Raw genomic sequence first — 12,392 nt, 5'->3', positions numbered from 1 at the left:
ATCCAGGAGGGAATGTGATTTAAGAATGTTGACATTCTAGCAATTAGGAGACAAACAGCAGGAGGGATACAGGGCGGTAGTTAGTAAGGCACATAGGGTGTAGGTTGTTTCTGAGAAAAGGGTGACCACTACAGGCTTAAAGTAAGAGGGTAAAGAGCCAGAGAATAGGGAGGAATTGAAGATGTGGGTGAGAGTGGGGACTAAGAGATGCAGTAAGGTGTGAGGGGATACGATCTAGAGGGCATGGGTTAATACGCTTAGCAGGGAGGTGGAGAGAGAGAGGCAAGAGGCAGAGAGTGGTGCAGGGGTTGAGGAAGAGATGTTGCATGTACCTTATCAGAACATTAAAGAACATCAATTCACACTGGTGCAGAGTTGATGATGAATCCAGTTCACCTCCAATTCAATTTTAACAGAAATGTTTCATTCTTCATTACTGAAAAAAAAGAAAAGTAAAAAACATTTCATTACTATTTTCAAAATGGATTGAATTCCCCCAACAATGACTATGTGTTACCAATATATCCCTCTCAGTCCCACTGCAGCATATACTGTACCAGTGTGAAAGTAGGAAGGTACACAGTACCGGTAAAACAATACGTGCCGGTACTATGCACCATATGAATTATAAGGGGATGTAAATCTCCCAGTCTCTCTCCATATCCGCAACAGAGCGGGCTCCGGTCAGTGGCATGGATGCCCATATATGGGTATGCTCATATTTGGGCATCCCATGTCACTGACCGGAGCCGGCTCTGAGTATAGGGATATATGCGGAGACGCAGAGGTGCAAGGAAATGGGAGGAGGCACGGTGAGAAACAGGGAGAGACCACAGGAAGATAGAGGGCAACAACTTCCACAAGGTACTTGTATGGGTATAATTGTTTGTATTTTGTGCAGAGGGGGTAATTTCAGATAAAATACAATTCTCCACCCTCTACGAAACAATTCCACTTTGTTCAGTAAGCCAGAAAGTCTTGGTCCCATGTGGACTGAATTTAATGCAAATAAGGTCCTTAATACACAAGTAAAGAATAAAGTTACTTATTCTCTACTGTAAGAAGTGCCACATTGCCCACTATTTGGGTCCTGTGCCCAGATTGTGACCATGCATGGCAGAGGTGAGATTCCCCCAACTCCAATTTGCTACACTCTCCAAGAGAGATAATTGTGATCAGAGGTGGAACTAGGGGAGGGTGTGAGCAGGGTCACTGCCCAGGGAGTAACCTGACTGGGGGCACGGAAATCTCATTTAGTGCATATGTTGCGGCACTGCATTGATTGACCGGTCAATCTGCACTGCTGCCTGTCACAGTGACATCCTGATCGGGCACTGTGATCAGCTATAGCACTGACCCAGGTGAGATAGTTCAGCACTTTACAAGGAGGGAACAGATGTTGTGGGTGACAGATGCTGGAGGTAGGCCAAGACTGTTGGCCAGAGTAACGTGGAGACTTACTGCACTCTGCATGCCCATCCTCTCCCTGACATCAGGGGAAGGAAGTGGCCCTGGGGTGTGTGTAGGTATGCCAGATGTCAGTGTATGCATAAGTAAGTATGCCTGTGTAGTGGGAGGTGTAGGGGCGTTAAGCTGGAGGACTTAAAACAGGCACAAAAGCACATAGATACCTCTGATTATACCGCACCAAATGCTGATAATATCATGCTGTAGCTGCACTTTACAGAAGATGATGCAGATGTCATCATTGGTTGGTGGGTTCATTAAATCAATCCATCATATCATAACCACACTGTGCATATGATGTACTGAATCAGTAACACCAGGAAGACATCTCCATGTTAGGAGTAGAGTTGAAGTTAACAGAATATGTCCAGCACTGTGGTGTGTAGCCCATAAATAATAATTGTGCACATTACCAGAACAACATACTGTCAACTGCAAGATCATTTTGCTGCTTGTAGCGTATGCTCATCCTGTACAGTGTTGTAGTAGATCCGTCTCTTCAGTGTTCACTGCAACAAAAGTAAGACATTGCATTAATATTACAGACGTTTGGGGGCTGAAATCTCACTTCGCTGCGGACAATTTCCCTTTGCATAAGATTCTTGTGATTATGTCAATGATGATCAATAACTGCATCATAACACAGCCGCTCTATACAGAAGATGTACTTGCTCTCATTGGTCATTGAGGTAATACGTCACACAATGTACAGATATAGCAAGGATTATTTCTCCCACTTGTGCATTATGGCATTATGATGGGAAATGTTGTGAGATTCTGCATTATCAGCATCACTGAATCTTTTGGAAATTAAGTGATATTCTATGTTTTAATGCAATATTATGGGTGATCAGCCGGTAAAATAATAATAGCTTGCTGTATCTGTAGCCATGCTCTACCCATGATGTGCTGAACCAATGACTGCAGAGAGATTCAGAGTGCTAAACATGACTGGAACGCATCTCTGAATAATGGGCAGCAAAGCAGTGCAGAATAGGAGGTGAAAGTATTTAAAATGGAAGATCCTTAGCAGCTGTGTGGAGAGTAGACAGTACAGACTGACCAAGTAAATGGTAAAAGGAGTAACTTCAACATTACTTGGCTTTGTTCTCCACATTGAAGCTTTCCTCCTCTTTAAATCACTAATACTGATGCCATGTGTAACCTGTACTGAGAGTTATATAATCTACTGGCCTAGATGAAACCATATGATGCAAACAGGATCCATCCCACTCCAGATTCATAGAATTGAACCACCTCAACCTTTCATAACAATCACATAGAACTGCAGCTGTGCGCTACTGCACATGTTCTTGTTATGAATGGTAGTAGATGTGGTCCTTGGGTCTTTACTTCATACTGTAGCCACACTCTACTCATGATGTATTGAATCAACGAAAACTTGCATGGTTCAGATCACAGGAAGGGGTAGAGTAGAGATGAAAATATTCAATGTGAAACCCGTAGCAGCCGGATTGTGTGGAGTCAATAAAACGACAAATACTAAATGGTAAATGAGAAATATACACATTGCTTATCTGTCTCTGTGTAGTAATTTTCCTTCTCTTCAACTGTCCTTCAAATTTTCTCTTTTGCAAGAAAAGGAACACATGGCTTCAATATTCACTTCTGTTCTGCAGTCATCCCTCCTGAAATAAAAGTTAAGCATTGCATTGTTATTATGATAATACATACAATAAACCTTGCTCCAAACCATTTGATGCAAAGCAAATCCACCTCCCACCCACAGCTGTGCTCCTTCTAGAGCATGCATGTCAAACTCCAGTCCTCGAGGGTCCCAAACAGGCCAGGTTTTCAGTAGGGATATCCTGAAAACCTGGCCTGTTTGCTGCCCTCGAGGACTGGAGTTTGACATCCTTGTTCTTGAGCTTCTACCACGCAAGTCATCCATGTGAGTGACACTGTACTGCAGTCCTGGTCTGCACACAATCTACTGAATCAATGACATCACACTGTAAAGGCAATCTACAAGATGTATTAGTTGTCCACACTTCCGAAATGTTACTTTTATGTCCAAATCACTTATTCCCATGACCTGATATTTGTATTTGTTATTTATAGGATTGTCACAAAGAGTTGATGAGGTCACCAAATGATAGTATGTAGAGAGAAAGAGAGATCTCAGAACAGAGCCCTGATGTATACCCACAGACAGATCAATAGAAGACGAAGACATGTTAGCAACAGAGATGGAGAATGTGTGACAGGAAAGTTATGATGAAAACCAGGATAGAACTGTGTTACGGATACCAAGAGAGAGTTTAGAATATGAAGGAGGAGAGTGATTGAGAGCATCAAACGCAGCAGATAGATCAAGTAGGATTAGTAGGGAAAAGTGACCTTGGGAATTTGCTTTAAGCACAGTCTGTAGAACGAGCTGTACGAAAGGCAGGTTGTAAAGGATCCAGGAGGGAATGTGATTTAAGAATGTTGACATTCTAGCAATTAGGAGACAAACAGCAGGAGGGATACAGGGCGGTAGTTAGTAAGGCACATAGGGTGTAGGTTGTTTCTGAGAAAAGGGTGACCACTACAGGCTTAAAGTAAGAGGGTAAAGAGCCAGAGAATAGGGAGGAATTGAAGATGTGGGTGAGAGTGGGGACTAATCGATGCAGTAAGGTGTGAGGGGATACGATCTAGAGGGCATGTGGTAGAGGGAGAAGAGAAGATGATTAGCTTCCAGCTCTGTAAGAGAAGAAAAGGAGTCAAATGCAGAAGGAGAATTAGGTAGAAGGAGAGAAGGGGGAAGGGACAGAAGGAATCTCCTTGTGGGTGGCATCCACCTTGCCTCTGAAGTAGTCAAATGCTTGAGGAGAAGTGAAGGAAGGATGGCAAGTGTGAGGAGAAGGTTAGTGGAGGGAGTCAAATACAGGGAAAAAAAGACAGCGTAAATTAAATTTGAGTGTTGATGAATGTGAAAAAAAAGTAGTGTGGTTTGGCCCCAGAGAGCAGCTTTATACAGGACTGGAGACATTTTTACTGTAGAAAAATCAAATATCAATTGTGTGATTTCCTTCATAGGCATTAAGAACAGCGAGTGGAAGTGTGATGAACATGTTTGGGAATTTAGCCAAGGGTGTGGGCTAGAGGGACAAGTGTGTCAGAGCCTAGAGGGGGCATATAGATAGGAGGATAGCATTGTAAGAGTTAATAAGATTGTTAGTTTAAGCGGAAAGAGAGAGAGAGCAGAGAGGTTAGAGTAGATGTCAGAGGAGAGTTTAATTAAGCAGAGGCAAATCAGTGGGACAGGTAAGATGGGGTGAGGGGAATGACTGATTGTGAATGATGAGAGCAGAAGAGGTCATGTACAACTAGAGCCTTGTTAGTCAGAGAACGGACATTCCAGATGGCATAGGAGAAGGGAAGAGAAAAGTAAGGAAAGGAATGTGGATTACATTAGATAGGTTAACACTCTTAGCAGGGAGGCCCGATGTGTATATGAGCAGGTTCAAGATTATAAGAGATATCCCACACATCAGCAAACATAGAAGGAGACACAGAGATAGGTGTAGAGAGAGACAGAGATAGCTCTATGTAGAGAGAGAGGGACGTAGAGAGAATGAGACAGATAGGCGCAGAGAGAGGGGGCGCAGAGAGAGGAGGCGCCAAAAGAGGGGGCGCAGAGAGAGGGGGCCCAGAGAATAGGATATTAAAGAGTGCTTTTCATTGAGCAGTGCAGAAATAGCTGCAATAGAGGTCTGTACAAATGGTGCAGTGTGTAGACACATGCAAAGGTAGGGGAAGGAAAGAGGAGAACATGTGGATAAAAGCAGGAGTGTGGAAGTTAGAGAAATTAGAAAAGTTTAACAGAGGAGTGAGGAAACAGCCAGCAGAAAGAACAAGAGAGAGGTTACATTGGGATGACGTTCTGTGGTAAAGAGAAAATGCTAGGAGAGAGCTTTCAAATATTAGAGGACATGAATTGAGGGAGCAAATGTATAAATCAAAACCTGAGGGGGAGGTATAGCACGAAAGCTTGCACAGCAGATTATAGTCTTAATGTTGCGTGTACCTGTCAGGGTATTCAAGAAGTTAAATTCTCACAAGTGCAGAGTTCATGATGAAATGCTGAATCTAGTCCCCCTCCAATTTAATTTTAATATAACTTTTCCATTCTTCATTACTGCAAAAAGCAAACAAAACAAAACCACATTGCATTACTATTTTCAAAATGGATTGAATGGCATATTCAACAGTGACTGTGTGATGCCAATATTCCCCACTCACTCGTAGTGAAGCACATATTGTACTAGTGTTGAAAGTAGGCCGGTAGAGTCAGGTACGCAGTACTGATAAAACAATAAGTGCCCGTCGTAAGTACCAGCTCCGCAACAGTGCGGGCATCACATTAGTGACGTGGATGAACATATATGGATAAGCCCATATTAAGGCATCACGTGACCAGAGCCGTCACTGACTGGGTATACGTAAAGACGCAGGGAGATGCAAGGAAAGGGAGGGAGAGAGACAGGGAGAAGATGTGAAACGGAGGAAGGCACGGATGGAGGGAGTTCTTCCGAGCTTCTGCGGGCCTCTCTCTTTCACTGGTGCATGCCGGGAGCTGGTCCCAACATCCACAAAGTGTGTGTGTATTATTGGTTGTATTTTATGGGGGTAGGAGGGTAGTGTGTATATTGTGTGTGTGGGAGTATTATATTGTGTGTAGAGGTGCAGAGGAGAGTACTAGATTGTGTATCTTGTGTAAGGGTGTTGTGTATATTGTGTTTGGAGCTATAATATTATTGGGGAGATTAGTATTGAGGAGGTATTATAGTGTGTATTGTGGGGAGTATTAGTGTGTGTATTGTTTGTGGGTGACAGATGCTGGGGGTATGCAGCAATCCCTGCACTGAGGTCCGAGGCGGCTCTGCATCGCTCGCACACACTGTGGATGACCAAGCATGTGCCCATGATAATCATGGCCTTAGAGGGATGAGTGTGTCAGAGCCTAGAAGGGGCATATATATGATGGAGGAGGGAGGAGGAGGAGGGAGGAGGAGGAGGGAGGAGGAGGAGATGATAGCATTGTAAAAGTTAACAAGATAGTTAGTTTAAGCAGAAAGTGAGGAGAGGTTAGAGATAAGGGTAGATGTCAGAGGAGAGAGTTCAATTAAGCTGAGGTATCGAGTAGGACAGGGGTGAGGGGAATGAGAGGTGGTGGATGATGAGAGCAGAAGAGGTCATGTACAAATAGACCTTGTTAGTCAGAGAGCAGTCATTCCAGAGGGCACGTGAGAAGTGAAGAGTAAAGTGAGACATGGAATGTGGATTACATTAGATGGGTTAATACGCTTAGCAGGGAGGTGGAGAGAGAGAGGCAAGAGGCAGAGAGTGGTGCAGGGGTTGAGGAAGAGATGTTGCATGTACCTTATCAGAACATTAAAGAACATCAATTCACACTGGTGCAGAGTTGATGATGAATCCAGTTCACCTCCAATTCAATTTTAACAGAAATGTTTCATTCTTCATTACTGAAAAAAAAGAAAAGTAAAAAACATTTCATTACTATTTTCAAAATGGATTGAATTCCCCCAACAATGACTATGTGTTACCAATATATCCCTCTCAGTCCCACTGCAGCATATACTGTACCAGTGTGAAAGTAGGAAGGTACACAGTACCGGTAAAACAATACGTGCCGGTACTATGCACCATATGAATTATAAGGGGATGTAAATCTCCCAGTCTCTCTCCATATCCGCAACAGAGCGGGCTCCGGTCAGTGGCATGGATGCCCATATATGGGTATGCTCATATTTGGGCATCCCATGTCACTGACCGGAGCCGGCTCTGAGTATAGGGATATATGCGGAGACGCACAGGTGCAAGGAAATGGGAGGAGGCACGGTGAGAAACAGGGAGAGACCACAGGAAGATAGAGGGCAACAACTTCCACAAGGTACTTGTATGGGTATAATTGTTTGTATTTTGTGCAGAGGGGGTAATTTCAGATAAAATACAATTCTCCACCCTCTACGAAACAATTCCACTTTGTTCAGTAAGCCAGAAAGTCTTGGTCCCATGTGGACTGAATTTAATGCAAATAAGGTCCTTAATACACAAGTAAAGAATAAAGTTACTTATTCTCTACTGTAAGAAGTGCCACATTGCCCACTATTTGGGTCCTGTGCCCAGATTGTGACCATGCATGGCAGAGGTGAGATTCCCCCAACTCCAATTTGCTACACTCTCCAAGAGAGATAATTGTGATCAGAGGTGGAACTAGGGGAGGGTGTGAGCAGGGTCACTGCCCAGGGAGTAACCTGACTGGGGGCACGGAAATCTCATTTAGTGCATATGTTGCGGCACTGCATTGATTGACCGGTCAATCTGCACTGCTGCCTGTCACAGTGACATCCTGATCGGGCACTGTGATCAGCTATAGCACTGACCCAGGTGAGATAGTTCAGCACTTTACAAGGAGGGAACAGATGTTGTGGGTGACAGATGCTGGAGGTAGGCCAAGACTGTTGGCCAGAGTAACGTGGAGACTTACTGCACTCTGCATGCCCATCCTCTCCCTGACATCAGGGGAAGGAAGTGGCCCTGGGGTGTGTGTAGGTATGCCAGATGTCAGTGTATGCATAAGTAAGTATGCCTGTGTAGTGGGAGGTGTAGGGGCGTTAAGCTGGAGGACTTAAAACAGGCACAAAAGCACATAGATACCTCTGATTATACCGCACCAAATGCTGATAATATCATGCTGTAGCTGCACTTTACAGAAGATGATGCAGATGTCATCATTGGTTGGTGGGTTCATTAAATCAATCCATCATATCATAACCACACTGTGCATATGATGTACTGAATCAGTAACACCAGGAAGACATCTCCATGTTAGGAGTAGAGTTGAAGTTAACAGAATATGTCCAGCACTGTGGTGTGTAGCCCATAAATAATAATTGTGCACATTACCAGAACAACATACTGTCAACTGCAAGATCATTTTGCTGCTTGTAGCGTATGCTCATCCTGTACAGTGTTGTAGTAGATCCGTCTCTTCAGTGTTCACTGCAACAAAAGTAAGACATTGCATTAATATTACAGACGTTTGGGGGCTGAAATCTCACTTCGCTGCGGACAATTTCCCTTTGCATAAGATTCTTGTGATTATGTCAATGATGATCAATAACTGCATCATAACACAGCCGCTCTATACAGAAGATGTACTTGCTCTCATTGGTCATTGAGGTAATATGTCACACAATGTACAGATATAGCAAGGATTATTTCTCCCACTTGTGCATTATGGCATTATGATGGGAAATGTTGTGAGATTCTGCATTATCAGCATCACTGAATCTTTTGGAAATTAAGTGATATTCTATGTTTTAATGCAATATTATGGGTGATCAGCCGGTAAAATAATAATAGCTTGCTGTATCTGTAGCCATGCTCTACCCATGATGTGCTGAACCAATGACTGCAGAGAGATTCAGAGTGCTAAACATGACTGGAACGCATCTCTGAATAATGGGCAGCAAAGCAGTGCAGAATAGGAGGTGAAAGTATTTAAAATGGAAGATCCTTAGCAGCTGTGTGGAGAGTAGACAGTACAGACTGACCAAGTAAATGGTAAAAGGAGTAACTTCAACATTACTTGGCTTTGTTCTCCACATTGAAGCTTTCCTCCTCTTTAAATCACTAATACTGATGCCATGTGTAACCTGTACTGAGAGTTATATAATCTACAGTCCTGGTCTGCACACAATCTACTGAATCAATGACATCACACTGTAAAGGCAATCTACAAGATGTATTAGTTGTCCACACTTCCGAAATGTTACTTTTATGTCCAAATCACTTATTCCCATGACCTGATATTTGTATTTGTTATTTATAGGATTTTCACATGTATTACTACTGTGAAACGCTATATACATTAATAGTGCTATATAAATAAATACATACACATTTATATATAATAATAATAACAGCATGTTCTTTTAAAGCGCTGCTAGTTTTACGTAGCGCTATACAGAGACATTTTGCAGACACAAGTCCCTGCCCCATAGAGCTATAATCTATGACATTGGTGCCTGAGGCACAGAGGATATGAAGTGACTTGCCCAAGGTCACACACACACAAATATATATACATAAATATATACATATATATATACACACACACACACACACACACACACACACACACACACACACACACACACACACACACACACACACACATATGAAAACTAACACAGAAAAAAAGAATCCCCTGAATAGCACTCTAACATACACAAATTGTATCAATAAAGGTTTATTAATCACATACACATAAATGGTTAAAATGAGGAGCAGTGGTGACCTACAAAGCTGTTATAAACTGAACCTTAAGGTGTGGGGAAAAATGCTACACTGCAGTAATAAGTACAAAGTGTGTAAATAAAGTGTAGAGGCAAGAAATATATGGAAATGAGAACACTCAGACCGGCCGGTCAAGTACTACCTAAGTTGAAGCCCCCTGTGTGAAGTGCTTGTATGAAACTAGTGTATAACTAACAAGCAAATGCTTGTCCGGGGGCTTAACATATAGACAGTTGATAGATGTATTTGAAGTTGCATATTCTGTGCCGTGGATTAATCAGTATACTGAAAGCAACTGAAGATGGTACAGTAGCTGTGATAGGTTGGCCTCATAGCTCCTCCTTCAATGGAGGACTCGGCTCACGGAGCACTTAAATCTCTAAATGCCCAAAGAAAAAAATAAGCATGCAGTACTTAAAGTGAAAGTAAAATGAGAAATGAAATAAACACACACATTGAAAAATCACTCACCCGACTGAGAGCGCCTTCTACAGAGCGCTGTACCACTGCTCAGCTAGCAGCTAAAACTGTCTCATTTTCCCACCATTGAAGTTTACACATGTCCACGCCCCACTCTAACAAGACGCTGTGTACGGAAACTCGCAGGAGACAAACTAGTGAGAGAAGGTGTAGCTGCTAGCCACACTCCACGAGGTGCATTGTGGGAAATGTAGTTCTTTGCCTGCTAGCTTCTCTGACTGGTTACTGATCAGGTGATGTCACTAGGGGCGGGATTAGTGTGTTGCAATGTAACGGCCCGGCTGTATGATTGTCACAGAAGGGGGGAGCCTGAGAATGTCACGGATTTAATTACACATGTAATGATGTAATAACACAGCCATGAACTAAGTCAGTATACATATGGTCATGTGATATTTATAATGCATTTATTAACATTATTGTGTGGATTTAGGCTGAATTAAACTTGTATGGGATTGTCACTTTAATATCACAGTACCACTACTGTTTTAACACTTATAATGACCTCCTGATTACAGATTATTAGGGACAGACTTAAAAAGGCCTGTGTAAATATTTATTATAGAGTGGCCTCTTTACTTTATAATATCAGGGAGTATCAGACAGGCCTGTGTTTATTTTTAATATACATTAGGGTGACCTGACTCCAGATTATTGGCCTTTCCCTCTGACAAATGCATATTTTCCTATACTGTGTTAATTTTGTTAGAACAAAATAAATATTCATGCGCTAAATGACAGTACCAGTGTGAGTCCCAATAAGAAGTAGTGAGGTAAAAAACCATGGTACCAGCAACATATGTAACTGATGGGGAGGGTGCTAAAATATATGGAGTGTGGCGTCCTGATTGCTAAATGAGGTGTATTATATCATAAGTGCATATAACAATATCCCTCATAGCAATCTATTAAGAACCAACAAGAACTAGGTAGCACAATAATCAGTGCTGCAGTTATAGCCTAATAATAAGTATATATATATATATATATATATATATATATACTGCTGCGGCCAAGTTTATTCGAGCATTTGCCCGTTCTTGGCCGCAGCAGTAGCCTGGCGCGCGCCCGAGAGTGACGGGCGCGCGCCGAAGCAGCGGAAGAGCGCCCTCCGATCGGGGCGCTCTCCCTACCGCTGCCGGGTCCGCCGGGTCCCCCGGAACCCCCTGCCGCTGTCCCGCGATCGCGGGACACCAGGGCTCCCTCGGGGAGCCCCTGGACGCGCGTGCAGGGGGCGCACGCTCCCGAAGACGCGTGACCGCGCGTCTATGACGCGCGGCACGCCGAGGGGCGGCCACTAGCAAGCCGGGAAATCTCCCGGCTTGCGGTACCGGCCACACTCGAATAAAGTGTGTCGGTACTATATATATATAATATATATATGTAACCCATATTCCCCCACCCAATCGCAGATAGGGTGCATGTGAGGGGAGCTATATGTATTACCAGTGTGGTGCTTTACCTGTGAGGCTCACAGGAGGCCTGAGCCTCCGCCAATGAGAGCCTGGGGTGTATCCTCCTGAACAATACTATATGGTGCAGCGCCTCCACCTGTGATGGCTCCAAGCAGAGCGGGAGTTGTTCCTCACAGGACAATAATATAATATCACGCACACAGCATATAAAAGAACAGTGACTTTTCTAACAGTAACATAACTATGCATGTCATACATTAAGTGTCTCTCTTCTAGGAGACACAGTAACTCACGTGTCTCGCAGGATGCAACCCCTCACCGTGTACCCACACCATGTCCAACTCCCCACACCACAACCCCACCCCCAAAATAAGGTATGTGTGTGTGTGACTGCACAGCCACTATGTACTGATTTATAGTTGGTGCACTTATGGATGTTACCTGCCGAGCGCTCCAGCGCTAGGACCTGCAAACAGACTTCGCAAAGGATCCGACGGTGAAGATACGTCAGGGTTACCTTCCAGGGCGATCCCACCCGGTTGGTTGCTGCTGTGCTTGAAGAGGTCTGATCCTAAACCTCTGTAATGGTGCTGCGACAGTCTCTGCTTCCTTCACTTCTCTCTCTCTCTAAAGTGACAGGTTCCTGTACTAGGGCCTGTCCCTGTGACCACCCACCCTCACTAGTGGGAAGTCAGGGCC

General features: G+C 43.6%; 1 long non-coding RNA gene across 2 annotated transcripts; it reads right to left on the bottom strand.

The window, feature by feature from the left end:
* Positions 1-1,913: 1,913 nt before the first annotated feature.
* Positions 1,914-10,372, bottom strand: LOC142485836 (uncharacterized). 2 transcript variants are annotated; one of them, XR_012798711.1, is made up of 3 exons: positions 10,270-10,372; positions 2,995-3,116; positions 1,914-1,976 (listed from the first exon to the last, which is right to left on the bottom strand). It is a non-coding gene; the product is annotated as an uncharacterized LOC142485836 (long non-coding RNA). The 2 variants fall into 2 exon arrangements; XR_012798712.1 differs by lacking the exon at positions 10,270-10,372 and adding an exon at positions 5,501-5,587.
* Between the last annotated feature and the right edge of the window lie 2,020 nt (positions 10,373-12,392).

Source organism: Ascaphus truei, unplaced genomic scaffold (assembly GCF_040206685.1).
Source record: "Ascaphus truei isolate aAscTru1 unplaced genomic scaffold, aAscTru1.hap1 HAP1_SCAFFOLD_641, whole genome shotgun sequence".
In the NCBI taxonomy this organism is placed as follows: Eukaryota; Metazoa; Chordata; class Amphibia; order Anura; family Ascaphidae; genus Ascaphus; species Ascaphus truei.
Note: the sequence above shows the minus strand (reverse complement) of the source record. Positions and strands in the feature narration are given on the sequence as shown.